This window comes from Balaenoptera borealis, assembly GCF_965194805.1.
Source record: "Balaenoptera borealis genome assembly, chromosome: 13".
Taxonomy (NCBI): domain Eukaryota; kingdom Metazoa; phylum Chordata; class Mammalia; order Artiodactyla; family Balaenopteridae; genus Balaenoptera; species Balaenoptera borealis.
This window is the reverse complement of record NC_138870.1, coordinates 59,796,048-59,813,588: the sequence shown is the minus strand read 5'-3', so window position 1 is coordinate 59,813,588 and position 17,541 is coordinate 59,796,048. Positions and strand designations below refer to the sequence as shown.

Below are 17,541 nucleotides of genomic sequence, written 5' to 3'. Positions count from 1 at the left end.
TTTTTCTGAATGACTTAGTGGTTCAACCTGGCCTCTTCTAGGTGGATTCAAATCAAAGAAAGTGTTAATTCACGTGTCAGCATATTAGAAAAATATAAGTGAAATAAAGATACAAAATGGTGTTGAAAATCACCTCCATTTTCCAGGTTTCTTTTCTTCATCTTGAAATAAAATCTCTACCCACCCAGTAGTAATATTTATCTGGACCAATATTGGAATATGTGCCTATCAATATGGAAATAAAGTGTGTGGATACACTTCAAATGTTCCTGAAAAAAAGGCAAGTCTTTCAGAGAACCACACTGGCCAAGAGGGTAACTGGTTTCCCCAATATTTCTGTGAATCTCCCAAGGAAGCACCAGTATTAAAGTGACCTTCTGGGTTAATTGGATTTTATGTAAAAATTTGTTACTGAGCACACGTGTCAAAAAGTACAAACTTCCCATTATAAAATAATAAGTCATGGGGATGTAATGTACAACATGGTGACAGTAGTTAATAATGCTCTATTGCATATTTGAAAGTTGCTAAGAGAATTAATCTTAAAAGTTCCCACCACAAGAAATAATTTTTGTAACTGTGTATAGAGACAATATTAAGGTGATATTTTGTAATATATACACATATTGCATCATTACGTTGTACAATTGAAACTGATGTTATATGTCAATATAAATGGTACTGAGTAAATAGTTAAAAAAAAAGAAAGTGTTAACTCAGATTGCCATCTTGGTCAGTTTCACATTAGCTGGAAACAGACTTTGTTTACTTTAGTGCTGATAGCATGTCTCATCTTAGGGCAATTTCATGCATTCAAAGCAAATTCTTAATCTTTGCCACAAAAATATGAAGGATCAGGTATAAAACAATTTAGCTTCCTTTGAGATCCTAATGCTGGGATTAATCCATAATTAACCAGTCCTCAGAATTGGTCTGAAAAAGGTAAGATCCTTAGGGGTAGATAATTGTGTTAAGCTTCTAGGAATAGGAGATGGGGAAACCTTTGACACCAAATGAACTCATTGGTCTTAAGAAATCTAGATTCAGAAACATGGAACAAATCAGGTACCTGGTATCCATCACTAAGTAAAGAGTTCTAGGATGAAGTCTAGTATAGACGATGCAGAGAATGGATATACATTAGTGAGCTTATTAGTGAGTGAGATAGCAATCCTACGTGTGATACATAGGCAGACTACATACATGAAGGAGCATGCATTCACTTATTCATTCATCCAACAAATATTCATTGACTTTGTATCAAGTGCCTTGCTCTGTGCTGCAGTATGGAGATGCCAAGATATTCACCTTTGCACAATGCCTTTACTTAAAAACGTGTAGTTAAGGAAAATAAAGACTCTGATGTACCTGATTTTAGTGTATCATCAAGTACTGAAAAAAGAGTTGCAGAAAAAGAACTTTGGAGTAAACCATTCTGTGGGTCTCCATTCATTAATAGCAAGGGATTGAGTCAGACAAGCTCTCTCTTTTCTTTCAGCTGTCAAAATTCCATGGTTTTGTTATACATCTACAAATAATCTGTAAAACTGAAAACCCATTTTAAATCATAAAAATTCTTTGTTATGATTTGTTAATCATAAAAAATCTTTTTTTGCTGTTATGAAGATAGTGCTTTGTAAAGCATTCTTCAATATCTTGTTATAAAGTCTGATGTTTTTCTTAATTTTAGTTTACTGTTTTCTATAAAACTGTTTATTTTAATTTTGATATAAGGCTGATGCTTGTATTATTATTGCTTTTAAAACTAATCTGTCCATTTAAAAATTGAAACTGATGAATGTGTAGAAATCACTGATCTGCCACAATTTCAGTCGACCTTCCAGGGGGTGGGGTGGGACTCGCAGGGTGGGGAGACTGCATTGGAGGGCTCTTTCATTCCAGTTCAGTTCAGAGAACATCTACTCTGGGCACTATAATAGGACTTGATGTACAGTGACAAACAGAGAATTATTTTGAAGGGATAAGATACCCATGTGGCTAGTAAATTATCCTAAATGATTATCTGCCATTAGAGATTCTTGGCTCTAAGCTGAATCATTACATATAGGCACATATGTAAGTAGACAAATGGTATAACACAATCACACACCCTATAGAGAGCCTACTGTGTGCCAGATAACTCGTCTACTGTGGATCGTCAAACCAACCTCTCATATAAACACACCGCCAAGAGTGCGGAAACATCCCATCGTGGGTTTTTCAGCTTCCTCCAGAATTTATCCCAATTGATAACAATTTGCCTATTCTGTCCTCCTGCTCTTTGCACTCAGCTGTGTAATTCTCAGATTCCCATTTGGCATTAGATCTCGGCTTCTCATGCTTGGCTCAAGATCCCCTTGCTACTTTTAGACAAAAATTCCTGGCTCAAAATTTGCTGGTCATTTCCCCTCAAAGATGATTCTGGTATTTGCCCTTGTGGCCTAAGTATTGCAAGCCATGGATAAGAGACACTATTGACATCTGCTGTTGTGCCAGAATACACAGAACACTGGAGGCCAGCCCTCTGGAAGAAGCTAGACTCCAGACATATTTAAATCACTTTTTTATATAAGGCTTCATGACTGGGGTCCCTGTTGTCTTCCTACAGACATTCTCCTACTCAACACAGTATATTCTGCAATGAAACACTATTTGTTATCCTCCTAGTTACTTTGTCTACTCTTGTACTTCTGCATCTGTGTATATTGAAATGTTTTCTATCCTTTGTTGTCATTCTAGGCATTCCTTCATGTCTTTCAAGGCCAGCTCAAGTGTCTTCTCCTCTTGGAAGTATTCTGGCATCCCCAAGCCAAGTGAGGTGATCCTCATCTGTGACCCTACATCAGTTAAGTCACTGTTCAGTGACTGTTTTACTTTCTCATCTGTTTTCCAAATATACTAAGAGTTCTGTCATCCTAGGCAACATCTTGTCTACCTCTGAATCCCTGGTGCCCAGGATGAGGACTGGAATGAAGCATATGCTTCATTAAGTGTGGATTGAGTATGTGAATGTGTTCGTAACAATGGCTCCTTGACTACTAAATGTCACACTCTTGGAACTATTCATGGGATAGTGTCAGGTTCAGAAATGTTTCATCTTTTCCATTTATAATTAAATCATATTCTCCTGCTACTGCCTGCTTTTCTCAGGTTTTCATTAAGAATAAATATTGAATATTTGGATTTTTCCCTCGTGATGCTTGGGAATGTTTCTTTGTTATAAACACTTGTCTTGGCGTTTGTCTCTTCTGGTGGGATACCAGCATTCATCCAGTCAGTGCATTTCTATGTGTGGGAACTATTTTACAAAGTACGCAAGCACTGTATCCTGATTGTTTAACTACCCATTATTATGACAATACCTTCTTTCTACCACCTCACTTCATCATGTCTTCCACTGGAGTCCTTCAAACTCAGCATAATTCTTCATTGCTGGCGATTTATAGCTTACTCCTGAAATTAGCCATCCTCATACATAGCTTGGGGTTTCTCAAATTTGTTCAGGTGGCAAAACGCCTGGAAAAAATGATGCATGCTGATGTAATGAACTCCCACTTAAAGGAGAAGCAATTTTAATTACGGAAAGCATGGCTATATTCTATGTACATGAGATAAAAATCACAACACCGAATGCACATATCCTTGAAAAAGAATGAAATTGGTGAAACAGACATAATTATCGCAGTAATTTATTTCTTATTTCTTTCTTTGTTGTAGAAAAGATTGAATAGAAATATTCGACATTTTAAAAAATTCTATGAAGACTCAATACTTACGGCAGGAGAGAATTTCTCCCTGGATAGAAGGTAGTTTGTATCTTTCAGAGTGTGTTAATTACTTTATATCTTGTGAAATGCTTTTTCAAACTGTTGTTTCTATAGACATATATTTCTCCATTAAATTGAATAATAGAAATATTTTTCTTAATTTATAGGTAAATTTAATGGATATCATTTAGTCCATTTTGTGTTTTTTTCTCATGATTATTCTTCACTTTTTGATTCTTCCCATGTCACCTACTAGTAGATGAGAGAATGAATTTACAAGTAGTGAATGAGTGTTAATGCAATCTCCATAATGATAATAATAAAAAAAATCCACCCTTAATCATCTGTTCTGTATGTACTAAGCACTATCTTAAGAGTTTTATTTATATACATTATATAATGTAGTTCTCCCACTAACACCAGAGGGTTCTATTTCCATTTTACAAACGAGGAAACTGAGGTTATAGAGAATAAATAACTTGTCTAATGCATCTTAAAGTTTCTGCTGCTTCTTCATCATTATCTTGCCCTGAATTTCAGATATTCTTGGGAATTATATTGAAATGAACAGAGAAGGATATTCTAACTGAATCTCTTTGTGATATTCATGTGATGGAAAAGATTATCCCAGAACTTTTAGGCTGTGTTTCATAAAGCTTTTATTTTATTTCTAGTTTTGATGGGGAGGGTGTCATTCTTCTTATTTTTGCAAGGTAGCAAGATATGAATTGAACTTGAATACTTTAAACAATGGTCTGTTGCAACAAGGATTCTGTAGTATTAGCAAGGTTTTCTCAGTTAATTCTCATCTTACATGCCCTCTCTCAAACTCTGTAACCATCATTGGTGGTATGCTGACCTGAGTGGTTTTGTTCTAATATACAAAGCCTGAATAAAAAGCAGGTACAGTCAGGAATATATAAATTGGGACCCAATTCATGGAATAATATATTTTTCCCTTTGAAAGAGAACTACAGTCCTCTGGCTTTATAGTCACCAAGGAGCTTTTATTGACACGTGAAATTCTGAACATCATTTAGATAAATCATTGAGCTTTGCCAGTCCCATCACACGATTTGTGATGCTTTCCAGTGCCTCTGGGTCCAGAAAGCAATGAATGGCTTGTGCTTATCAACTTATGCCATTCTTCATCCATGACAGACAGAGCATGGGAAATAGATTCCTGTTAATTTTTAATAAGATTCACAAATAACATCCCTTTGGGGCTCAGAAAAGAGTATAGCTGTGCAGAGAGTTTACTCTAAGATACAGTAAAAATCCACATCAAATATACATTAAGACACAGTATTAAGGTCTTCACAGGTATAGTCAGAATAGCCATCCACAAGAGCATCAGTTTGCTAAAAATGTCTCAGGGAGGGTACGCCCATCACGTACAGCTCAACATCTGTGGCTTTCCATTAATGCTGAGCTGGCATCAACTCTGTGGTAAGTGTACCTCCACAGGCCTGCTCTGCTCTCCCAGCATGACTGGGAAGGTCACAGTTGTGAACCAATGCTCCTACCCCTTCTCCATTCTGTGATGCATTATGATTTAGTGCATCCTTAGTGCCTTAAAGACAGTCTCATTTTTAAAAAGCTATCTACGAGAAATAGGAACTGTGTGATGGCAAGGAATAACACGGAGGAACATTGCTAAAATGCCTGCATTGAGGAACAGAGTAATACCTGCCCGACAGTGTTGGTTACTGTTAATCGTTCATGCCTTTGGATGTTGTCTAAGACTTGACACTCCTCTTACACTCATGCCAGGTAAAGTTTCCTTCATCATCTCTCTTCTCCTTAATATTGATGTTACTCAGACTTCATTGTGATAACCCATTGCTTTTTTGTCTTCACATACTGTTAATCAGTTATCTGATTCAGTCGGATGTCTTTATCTTTTACCTATATGCTTTTGCCTTCAGTTCTAGCCTCTACCCTGTGATTCAGTCATAGAAATCTAAATATAGGCTGTACACCTGCACTTGACAGGACCCATTATCTCTGCTCTCTGTACTCTGATTCTCCTGGTGTGTGGTCCAATCTTCTCCAGGAACACAGAAGTCATTCTTGACTCATCTCTCTCCTACATATCCAACTTTCAATCCGTCACCAGGTCATGTCAATCATATCTTCAGAATGTTTCTAGAATGTACTCCCTTTCTGCTCCTCTTTATACCTACTTCGACTAACCAAGTAGAGGCCCTCTCCATCTCTTCCTGCAAAATTTCGGTAGCTTCCTGTTTTCTTTTACTCCAATCCTGCTCCAACTCCTTAATCAATCCCTCCCACCACCAAAGTGGTGTCCCTACAGTGTACACCTGAGCGTATCACTCCAGGCCTCAAGACACTTAGAGGATCTCCATTGGCCATGGGATGAAGTTTAAATTCCTTAGAGTGGCATATAAATACTTTTATGTCTTGATCCAGTCTTCCTCTACATCTAATTCCTCCTCACTCTTAACTTCATATTTCATACTCTGATAAATATACATTATATTCCTTTAGCATTTTGTACCTTCATTCACTTTGATCCATTTAAGAAGGACACCCATCTTTCTATTCTTGGCTAATGCTTACTCATCTTTCAAGGTGTTATTTTCTTCTGAGAGTCATACATTAACCCAAGGTTGGAATAAGTGCTCCTCTGTGCTCACAAAATATCCAGTGTACATCCATATTTATTACTTATGACAATATATTAAGTGTCAGCCTTACCCTAATATAAGTTCCTTAGGAGCTGCCTCCCTATTTTATTCTTTTACTCCATTCTTCTAGCCTAATGAGTAGCATAGTGCCTGACACATAGTAAGTGCTCAGTTAGTGTTTCCTGATGTGAACTGAGAAGGGTTTTGAACATCAACTGTGGACACATGGATCATGACTTAAATTTTGAGGCTCCTCATAATTATACCTTATTATTCAATTTTAAAAGTGTTTAGTGAATTTATTTCTGATGCTTTCAGGGTAAGGATACAAGAGGGGGGTAAGGTATGGTTCTTAATCTGAAGGAATTTACTTGTGTAATCAGAGATGTAAGATATTTCATAATCATTATTTAATTACATATATTGCATGTTTCATAAAGTTCATGTGTATACTTTGTGAATCTGTATACATTAGTATCACATATAATGTAGAAATTCAGAATATAGTTATGATTACCTATTGTATAGCAGGCATTTCACAACTAATAAGACATAATCCTTACCATCAAGGAGTTTACAGTCTAGTTTGGGAGTAAACTGAGGAACGATCACAAATTTACAACGCAGTATGATGGGAGCTTTATGTACCAGGCACTGTGCTGGGCCCCAGGAACATGCATAAGAGAGCACACCTGCCCTTGATTTGAGGAGCTCATACAAGAACTAGCACAACGGATGGTATACGCAGTTCAGGCCAAAAGAATCAGGGAAAGGAGGGATAAGTGTATGCTGAGAAGCGAGTTAAGATTTCATAGAGGATGTGGAAACTGAGTTGGACATTAAGGGTTAGGTTAAGTAGCCTATGAGTTGACTCATCAGACAATATTAATTACTGCTCAGAATAGATAGTATATAATTGTAATCAAATTGCAGTATATATTTTCCCTTCCTCTCTTTTATCTAGAAGAGGGAAAAACCCGAATAATTTCTTGTTATGCTCTGCCTATCATATGGTTATTTCCTTTCACTCACAGTCAGGTTTCATAAGTGAAATTTATCTATGAAAATCATGCATCATATTTAAAGAGTAGTTGAAACAATATTTAAAAGTTCATTATAGGGAAACACTGTGACCTGTCTCTGGCAAATTTTATGCAGCAATCTGTTATATTTATGAGAGTTTCAGGAAGAGATTACCTTTATGATCCTTTGACAATAGCTCGAATAGGATGAGGAGAGAGAGAGAACACCCAACACATCAGAGATGGAAGACCAGCACTTACTTGTATTTCTGCTTCTCGGTTAGATTTTTACTGGGTTGTGGTTTTCTAGAACTTGGTAAGATGTTACACCAGCAAATCTCAAAGAATCATACGACATGGGTTCATCTTCCATCTGATCAGTGAAAATAGCATTTTAATCTTTATGAAACTAACAAAGCACTGAGGATTTCCAGTTTCAAGAAATTAAAAAATCGGTCCCAAAAGCATTGATCCAAATATCAAAATGCAAAATGATCTTTTTCCTCTTTTAGCAAGTTATTTAACTATATACTCAAGAGAAAACTTTCCTCAGAAACCTTCCGCAAGTAATGTGTAGTATAATGTGGAGCAAATGCCTACTTGTGAAGCATTCCCAAATGACCTGCAGATTACTGCAGTACACATGGCAGATCGCAGTGGCTCCCAATGGTCAGGTACATCAACCTTGAGAGCAACACTAATGCTCCTTTGTTTTCTTCCAGTCTTATTGAAATATAATTGACCTACAGCCCTGTATAAGTTTAAGGGGTATAGTGTAATGATTTGACTTACATACGTCATGAAATGATGATCACAGTAAGTTTAGTAAACATCCAGTATATCATATGGATGCAAAATTAAAGAACTAGAAAAAAATTTCCTTGTGCTGAGAACTCTTAGGATTGACTCTCTTAACTTTCATGTATTAACACACAGCAGTACTAATCGTATTTATCACATTGTGCATCACGTCCCTAGCACTTATTTATCTGGTAACTGGAAGTTTGTACCTTTTCACTGCTTTCATCCAATTCCCCCTCCCCCCTCACCGACCTCCCACCTCTGGTAACCACAAATCAGATATCTTTTCCTGTGAGTTTGTTTGTTTTTGAAGTACAACTGAACTACAACGCTATGTTAGTTCCTGTTACACAACATAGCATTTCAATATTTTGATACATTTCAAAGTGATCAACATGATACATCTAGTTATAATCTGTCAACATATAAAGATATTATATACTTACTGATTATAATCCCCACACTGTACATTTCATACCTGTGACTCATTTATTTTGCAACTAGAAGTTTTTACTTCTTCATCTCCCTCCTCTATTTCTTTTCTCCCCTTACTCCCTGCCCCTCTGATAAATACCTGTTTGTTTTCTGTACCTATGAATTTTTAGATTCCACATATAAGTGAAGTCATACAGTATTTGTTTTTCTCTGTCTGACTTATTTCACTTAGCATAATAGGTCCATCCATGTTTTATCACAAATGGCAAGATTTCACTCTTTTTTGTGGCTGAATATTATTCCATTGTATATATATACACCACATCTTCTTTATCCATTCATCTGTTGATGTACACTTAGGTTGCTTCTGTAACTTGGCTATTGTGAATAATGCTGCAGTGAACATTGGGATGCATGTGTCTTTTTGAATTAGTGTTTTTGTTTTCTTTGGATAAATACCCAGGAATGGGATTGCTGGATCATATGGTAGTTCTATTTTTAATTTTTTGAGGAATCTCCATAGTGACTGCACCAATTTGCATTCCCACCAACAGTGCAGGAGAGTTCTCTTTTCTCCTCACCCCCGCCAACACTTTTATTTGTTGTCTTTTTGATAATAGCCATTCTGACAGATGTGAGGTGATATCTCATTGTGGTTTTGCTTTGCATTTCTCTGATGATTAATGATGTTGAACATCTTTTCATGTGCCTGTTGGCCATCTGTATGTCTTCTTTGGAAAAATGTCTGTTCAGGTCCTCTGTGCATTTTTAAATCCAATTGTTTGGTTTTTTTGATGTTGAGCTGTATGAATTCTTTGTATATTTTGGATATTAACCCCTTATTGGATATACTTTTGATGTAAGGGGCTTATGCTACTTTGAAAAGTCCTTCTCTTCTGAGAATAGAGTGACATTTTGTTGATCCATGTCTTCTTGCTTATTTGGTCTCCCAGTGACAAGAAACACACATATTTATAAAATAGCTGACTGAGGTAAATGGTGTGTTTGTGGTGATAGAACAGAGAGAAACAAATGGGCGAGCATAGATATTGAGTGGAAGGCATCAGAGAATCATATCCTGATTCACCAAAACAGAGATCAGCATTTTGGCACATCTTATAGGCATGGAGTTTCACTCTGTCTTTTTTTTTTTAATGAAGCAGAAATGATAAAATTATTGAGGAAATACAGTTTAGTGTTGACCTACTCCATCCCCCAAATAAACATTCCCAGTTATTTGCTCTAGATTTTGAAAAGGTCTTTGGCCTCTTTTAGCCAAACAGACATAACTATGATTGCAGTTACAACTAATTTTTAGAAGCCATTTCAGGCCTACTAAGTAAGCAGAAGTCACTGAGTAACTGAATTCACTTTTATATACCTGTTCAGTGTATTTAAAGAGCTCTTGAGGACAATTCAAGAAGAAAAACGTGTTCCTGATTCAGCTGCCTAATACTGAGTGAACAGTACCTGATTTTATGCCGGTACTTATGTAACAATGCCCTGCTGATAATATGAGCTGGTGGTAAGCCATGGTGATCTCACCAAGCTGTACCTTATACATTGCACTTTTGTAAAACAGCATTTGGACAGAGGAAAAGAAATACTCCCATGTTCTTGTGGTTATAGGGATTTTTGTTTTAGTAGAAGTTATAATCACTAACATCATCATTATTATCTTTTCTACCAAGTTACAGTGCCTGTTATGGCAAGTATATATAATGCTTCTGCTTCAGAGTGTTCCGAAATGAAGAACAAAACAATAAAGAAGGCAAGGAAAGAGTTCTCTTTCTGACAAAATGGTAGACTAAACTAACTTCTTCATAAGCCTTCTGTTAGAAAAGACCTGGAAGTGATGAATAAATTGTGACAGTTAAATTTAAAGTAGAGCCAAATTCAAAGTAAAGAGAGACGTATCCCCAAATGACAAAAATCAACAGGGAAGTGGAAGTCAGGGTACTAAGCACAACTTGACATTGAGACAGAAGTTTAGAGTGGCAGTGGATGTGGTGGTACAGAGGAGGGGGAAATTAGGAGGGTTCTATCATGTTTTGCAATTGGGCTTTAATTCCCAATGCAGACAAATAATAAACCTTGAGTAAGACAGCGAGTTGAAAAGTGAGAGACTTCTACATGTACTTGGAACCACTGAAGGACTGTCATAAATACAAAGTGTAAAGATTCTGAGTTAACGCTTCTGGTTTGGTCTAGGTGCTACTGGACCAACACTCTCGCAGATATTAACTATAAACAGTGAACAAAAGATGCAAAAAAGATGAACATAGCAGCACAGAAAAGAAGATAAAACTAGGTATATCGTGGAGGAGAGGTGACATTTTGAAGGGAATGGCAAAGAGTGCATTACTTTTGTGGCATTTAGTAAAGAGGGCATCGTGAACTCCGTTAAAAAACTTGCAGTTCTTCTGGAACAAAGAACTAGCGAGTGGAGTTTGGGGCAACTTCTGCTACTATAAAATCAAGAAAGAACCCCATTAAAGAGAGAACAAGAAAGAAGATGCCCTAAATCATGTATATAAATTCTACTTCCAAATCATGGATGGGTGAGAACAGATTCCTGCTAAAGAGAATGGACCTTTCTGATTCTATGTTCTGAACCTGCAAAAGGCCCATGCTTACCCTTGAGCTCCACGTGCACTGGACAGGCCCAAAACAACATAGCAGAGGCTTTGAGCACTGAACTACATTTAAACTACCACCCATCATAGACAATTCCTTGAGCAGTGAAAGCACTGGCCTTGACCCAAAGCAGCTTAGCAAAGACTTCACCTACTGAACTGATATCAGAACCACTACAAGCCCAGAAGGCAAGGCAGAACTTGTAGTCTTGACAGAACCTAACATTAACCTTACATTGTCCAGAGGATTCTAATAGGATCCCAAGGCTTAAGAGCATAGTATTCAAAATGTCCAGAATAAAATCTGAAATTACTTGATATACCAAGAGCCAGAAAAATGTGGCCACTTTTCAAGTGAAAAATATAATCAATAGATCAAATCCAGGATGACTCAGATATTGCAGTTACCAGTAGACTTCAGAGCAGTAACTGTTTTCCAGGAGGTAAAGTTAAACACACTAGAAATGAATAAAAAGGTAGACGTTTTCAGCCAAGAAACTATAAAAAAGAATCCAATGGAAATTTTAGAATTGAAAAACACAATATTTGTCACAATTCACTGGATTGGCTTAATTGCAGATTTGAGATGACAAAAGAGTCAGTAAAATTGACAGTAGAAAATTAGGTATACAATCTAAAGACCTGAGAGAAAAAAATATGCGCAGAATCTCAGGGAAATGTGGGTCAACATCAAAAGGACTGATATTCATATCATTGGAGTCACAGAAGGAGAGGAAAAGGGTGCAGAAAATCTGTATTAAATAATGGCTAAAATTTTCCTAAATTTGTACAAAATTATAAATTTATAGATTCAAGAAGCTCACTACTTCCAAACATGATAAACTAAAACAAACAAAAAAACCTTTGCCAAGACACATTACTGCTGAAATTCAAAAGTAAAGAAAAAAATCTTGAAAGCAGGAAAAAAAAAACCCCACGTTACATAGAAGATTAAATGTGTGCAGTTTTTTGTACACCAATTAAACGTCAATAAAGCAGGATAAATGGTGTATATCTGGGTAAATATAAAGGACTATATTTTTTAAGATCTGCAAAACATATATGACTGTTAAAAGCAAAAATTATCACATCTATGATGGGTTTCAATGTATGTAAAAGTAATATATATGAGAATTACAAGGGCAGGTTCAAGGAACCTATATGGGTGTGTCTTCTACATTTTACTTGAAATAGCAGCAGAATAATAACTCTAAGTAGACTGTGAACAGAAGGTATGTATGTTTTACTCCCCAGAGCAACCACTAAAGAAATGATATGAAGAGAGTTAGCCAAAAGGCCAATAGATAAGCTTAAATGGAATATTAAAAATAGTTCAATAATCCAAAAGAAGGAAGGGAAGGAGGCTCAGAGAAACGTAAAAAGGGGGGACAAACAAAAAATGAATAATAAAATGGTAGTGCTAATAGTCAAGAAAAGACAAATTTTAAAAATGAGATACCGTTTCATATGTATTGATTTGGCAAAATAATTGTTAAGTATGGTACTTATGTGTGGGTGAAGCTATAGCAAAATTGATACTTTTATACATTGCTATTGTGAATGCAAATTTTTTGAATGCAAATTTATGAATGCAAATAAATTGCTACCAACACTATACAGAGTAACTTAGTGCTTTGAAGGTAAAGATGGTGACCGCCTGTGAGTGAGCAATTTAACTTTTATGTGTGTGCCTTAGATAAACTGTGGTAAACATGCTTGGAAAACATGTGCAAAGATGTATTAAAAAATTTTTTTAAACCCGTCCTTTTTTTTTTTTTTTTTTAAGGAACTTTTTTTTTTTTTTTTTTTGGCTGAGCCTCGCAGCATGTGGGATCTTACTTCCCCAACCAGGGATCGAACCCTCGCCCCCTGCATTGGAAAGTCTTAACCACTGGACCACCAGGGAAGTCCCCCCAAAAAACGTTTTTAATAGAGGAAAATATGGGAAACAATTTAGCTTTATAGAATATAATACTAGTTCATAAATTTTAAAATAAAACAACCACTGCATATTGTTTATGGATACTACAGTAAAGTTTAAAGATATGATTAGGAACTACAAAATCATGAGAGTCATTACGTTTGAGCAGGAAGGTAATAGACATGAGAAGGTAGCTGTATTGTTAAGGTTTTAAAAAGAAACCAGAAGCAAAAATAATAATAATAATTTTTTAAAAGAAAGGAAATACACAATTACTTATAGCTCCTATTTATACAATTCAGTCCTTTTTACCCCATAGTATTTTTTGTGATGATAATTTCAGTATTAGTCAACTGAGTTATCCAGGGATAATGAGAAAAGGGAACAAATACTCCTCATCCATCTCCTGCTTTTATTCATCATTCTTAGGATAGGCAGGAGTCTGATTGGAATGTACACATTTAGGTTTTTCCTAATTTGCTAAGGGTTGAGGTATAACTCAAAATCCCTGATGTCCTATTCCTGACACTTGGTTTGACACTTTAGAATTTCCTCTTTTAATGGGGCAGTGGCTTCACCAGTACTAGAACTGCCATGGCTATGTTAGGAATATTAGAACTTTCATTCTCCTGTACATGTTTCTAAATATTTTACAGGGTAAGTGAGTAGCATTTGAATGCCTTTTCTTGCTTTGTAAAGCAGCTCACATTAATTGAAGAAGAGCTCTAAAAACTTAAGAAGTCAAAAATGGAATGCCATAGTGCAATGCTATGCAACAATTAAAAATAATGACATGGAAATGTGTTCCCACAAAACTATTAGGTAAAGAAACAGTTTCCAAATCCATAGTATGATGTCATTGATGTAAAAATTAAGTTAAAGTTAATAATAATTATAAATACATGCAGGCACAGACCCATATTTCCCCAGGGTAGGAGTAGAAGGGAACTAGACGTACCAAAATGCTACCAGTGTTTATCACCAGTTAATGGAATTCATGGCCACACTTTTTTCTTTCTTTTTGTATTGTCTACTGTTCAATGGATGTTTTTACTTTCATAATTTAGAATGTTCAACTCAGACTGGAGACAATTTAGATAAGGGTAAATTTCAGAAATATGGTGTCTGTTTTGGCCACTTCCTACCAATAGTGTGGTAAAGTTAGACTGCTATCTAATTATGTTTACAACTAATTCAAAAATAATTAAATTAATTTTATTTCCACATTTGTTACTGAATTTGGTTTTGAAGGGAGTATACTTTTCAATCTTTGTGATTATCACTTTTGGAACAGACCTAATATAAAATATGATTTAGTTTAAGTTCTGCAGTCAAAATCTAGGCTAGATTACTTACTTTCTTTTCTAAAGCAGAGTATGTCTAAGACTAGAGGATCCAGATGACTCCTTTCAAGAGGGGTGATTTATATTTTTCTCCATTTGTATTAACAACAAAGTAGTATTTTGGTGGGCCCTTATTATATGGACTTGAATAAAAAAGACATTTTATTAAAATGTAAAATGAGGTTACTTCCTATTCTATCCCCAAATAACAAAATATCAAAATTATTTTTTAAGTTACTCTAAGAAACAGGACATTTGTAAAATCTTTATTCTCCAGCATTTGGACAATACCTAACCCACGTATTTTGATGCCATTTACCAAGCAAGAAACTGAGAACACAAAAATGCTTGCTCGGGTATTTTTCTCATTCTTTTCCTGCTTAGATTTCTCATCCATAATACATTGGATCGACTCTTTTGTTGGTAATTTAGTATAAGGGCAGTTCACAAAGTTTTTCTCTAAGTCTCTTAGGACGAATAAAATATCAACATATGCAACCACATTTCTAAATTAATAAGATGTTTATTTTACACTAAAAGCATGAAATAAAGAGTGGAATTCCATGTGATTGTGTCCATTGGGTAGTTGCAATCTCTGAATTTTTGTTATTTGCAAAGTTGTATTACTGTAATTTGGAATCAGTGCAACTAGAATTAATTTAAAAATTCTGGTGGAGAATTATTCATTTAGTCTAATTTGACATTTTTCCTACTGTATTTCTCTGTACATGCATAGTATATTTAAAGTCGTGCTGGAAATTTTTTCTTAAACAGAGTGGTTTTCCAGGTTGGTTAAAATATCTATGGAATCATGAGAGCCTTTAGCTGTTCCTTCCTCCTGGAAGGTTCTTTAACCAGGGATCTGTTTTGATAACTCTTTCACCAACTTCAAGGCTCTGTTCTTTGCTTACCTTCTCCACATGGCTTATCTTAAAGATCCTATTTAATTCTGCAAATTCCTTATACTCACATTTTGTCCCCATCCTCACTCCCCTAATTTCCCTTACTTTGATCTATGTTTTCCTTTCCCCATAGCAGTTATCAACTTTCACTGCACTATATAATTTAGTTCTTTCTTATATTTACGGTTAAATGTGTAACTCTTCCTCCTAGAATGCAAGCATCGTGAGGGCAGGAATCTTTGTGTTTTTTGTTTCAATAATATATCCCAAGAACTAAAAACACTTCCTGGATCATCACAGATACTCAATATATGTTTTTTTTTTAATCATTTGAAATCAAATGACGTATCAATGAGAAATCAGCAGATTATTTCACTGTTTTGGGAATGTATGTGATGTAGCATATCCCACTGTAACTTGACTTCAAATAATATTTTCTAGTATATTCACTGAACAGAGATACTGGTGTTGCTCCCGCACACATGGATTCTGTTGAATAAGTCAAAATCATGGCCATAGACAGATGACTGCTTAGTTATTTGAGGATATTAGTGGTCATGTTACAGTCATTTTTAGTAAGATTACCTCTAACTCTCCCTACCATGTTGTGGAGGACTAGGTCTTTCACAAAGGAATATTTTAATCTAAAAATGTTTCTCAACCCTGAAGCATAGACTGATAAATTATCTTCTTCTCTCCTGTGGACATACAGCTGCAAGAACGAGGGGAAGAAGGAAGTATAAGACAGAGAGAACCGTGACTTTTAGTTTCTAAGAGTGAGCAGTCAGTGAGAGAGGCATGAAGGCCCATATTTGGGACATGTTCTTTCACATCATCTTATAGTTATGGGAGAAAATAATGTAACAGAAATGGAGTGGCATTAAATGATCTAATCAAGCCATAGCTACATTCCCTGGATATTCTTAGTGTCTTGAGCTTTTGGTTGAATGAGTTGTTCCAAAACGGCCTCATTCAAGGAAATCCAAGAGAATGATCAAGCAATGCAGAAAATGTATTTGACTGGCCCTACATAGCTGGTCTAAGCCATAATTGAGGGCTCTCACATCTGTGTGCTGCTCAGGATGATGCATGGGGTAAGTGCATCCTGATTAGTGTCTTGGGATGGACAGAGAGCTAATGCAGGAGAGTCAGTGGTTTATAAATCTATTACCGACATCTTGGCTGAGTCTGACCTTTGCAGTGCCAGAGTAGGTGACAGTACAATACACTGATACCAAGGGCTAGCTCCCAGGAAAGTGTATGCTTCATTTTGAATAAAATTTTAATGATGAACCAATAGCAGAATCTATAGGTACTCATAGCCTTCCTATCTTTGATATTTTGTATTTTACTAGGACAGCATATTTCACATGTATATAGAAGAATATATACCTTATTTTGGGCACCTAATTTTTTTCTTAGAATACATATTGCTGTCTTTATGTATTTGTGTATGTGTGCGTGTATCAAACACTTCAAATAGATAAATCTTAGCAAAACTAGAGCTGTTGAATTAGGTTGTAAAATTTAATTGTCATTAACCATCTTGATTGAAGTCTGTTTCTTGAGTTGAAAACACTGCAATTTCCATTTAAATCTTGAAGTTAAGTCCTTCCATTAATCAGGGAGTCAGTACAACAGAGTTGTTAAAGCATAGTGCTAGAGTCACCAGTCCTGACTTCTAATCCCAGCTACACCACTTACTGGCTGGATGACCATGGGCAAATTACTAGCTGTATTGAGTTTCAGTTTCTTCCTCCATCACAAAAGGAGAGTAACACCTCCCAGAGCTCTTGCGAGAGTTTGGTGAGAAAATATATATTTTGTAAATTGTAATGCTTTTCTTCCTCATTCTTAGTGCGCTTTTTATTTCACCATTTTCTTCATTGTATGCTCATACAGAAGAGTCGATTGTTCTGCTTTTTTGTGGTTAGGAAAAATATTTTTAAAAATTAATGGTGAAGCCACTCATCTGAACGTGTCTTCCCCCGTGAATTTCCAGTTCATTCCGTTTGATCGTGGGCCATTCTATTCTGAATACAGCTTAATTCACATCAATTCTT

General features: G+C 35.8%; 1 protein-coding gene across 8 annotated transcripts in view; it reads left to right on the top strand.

Moving 5' to 3' along the window:
* The window catches only part of LOC309609781 (uncharacterized protein), a 121,055-nt gene that overhangs the window by 99,214 nt on the left and 4,300 nt on the right, over window positions 1-17,541 (top strand). For 4 of the 8 annotated variants that reach the window (XR_014233567.1, XR_014233570.1, XM_082351744.1 and 1 more), the window contains one exon: window positions 1-17,541. This exon is cut by the window's left edge. The gene's annotated coding sequence lies outside the window, so the exon portion shown is untranslated. The other 4 variants (XR_014233565.1, XR_014233566.1, XR_014233568.1 and 1 more) reach the window with 3 other exon arrangements.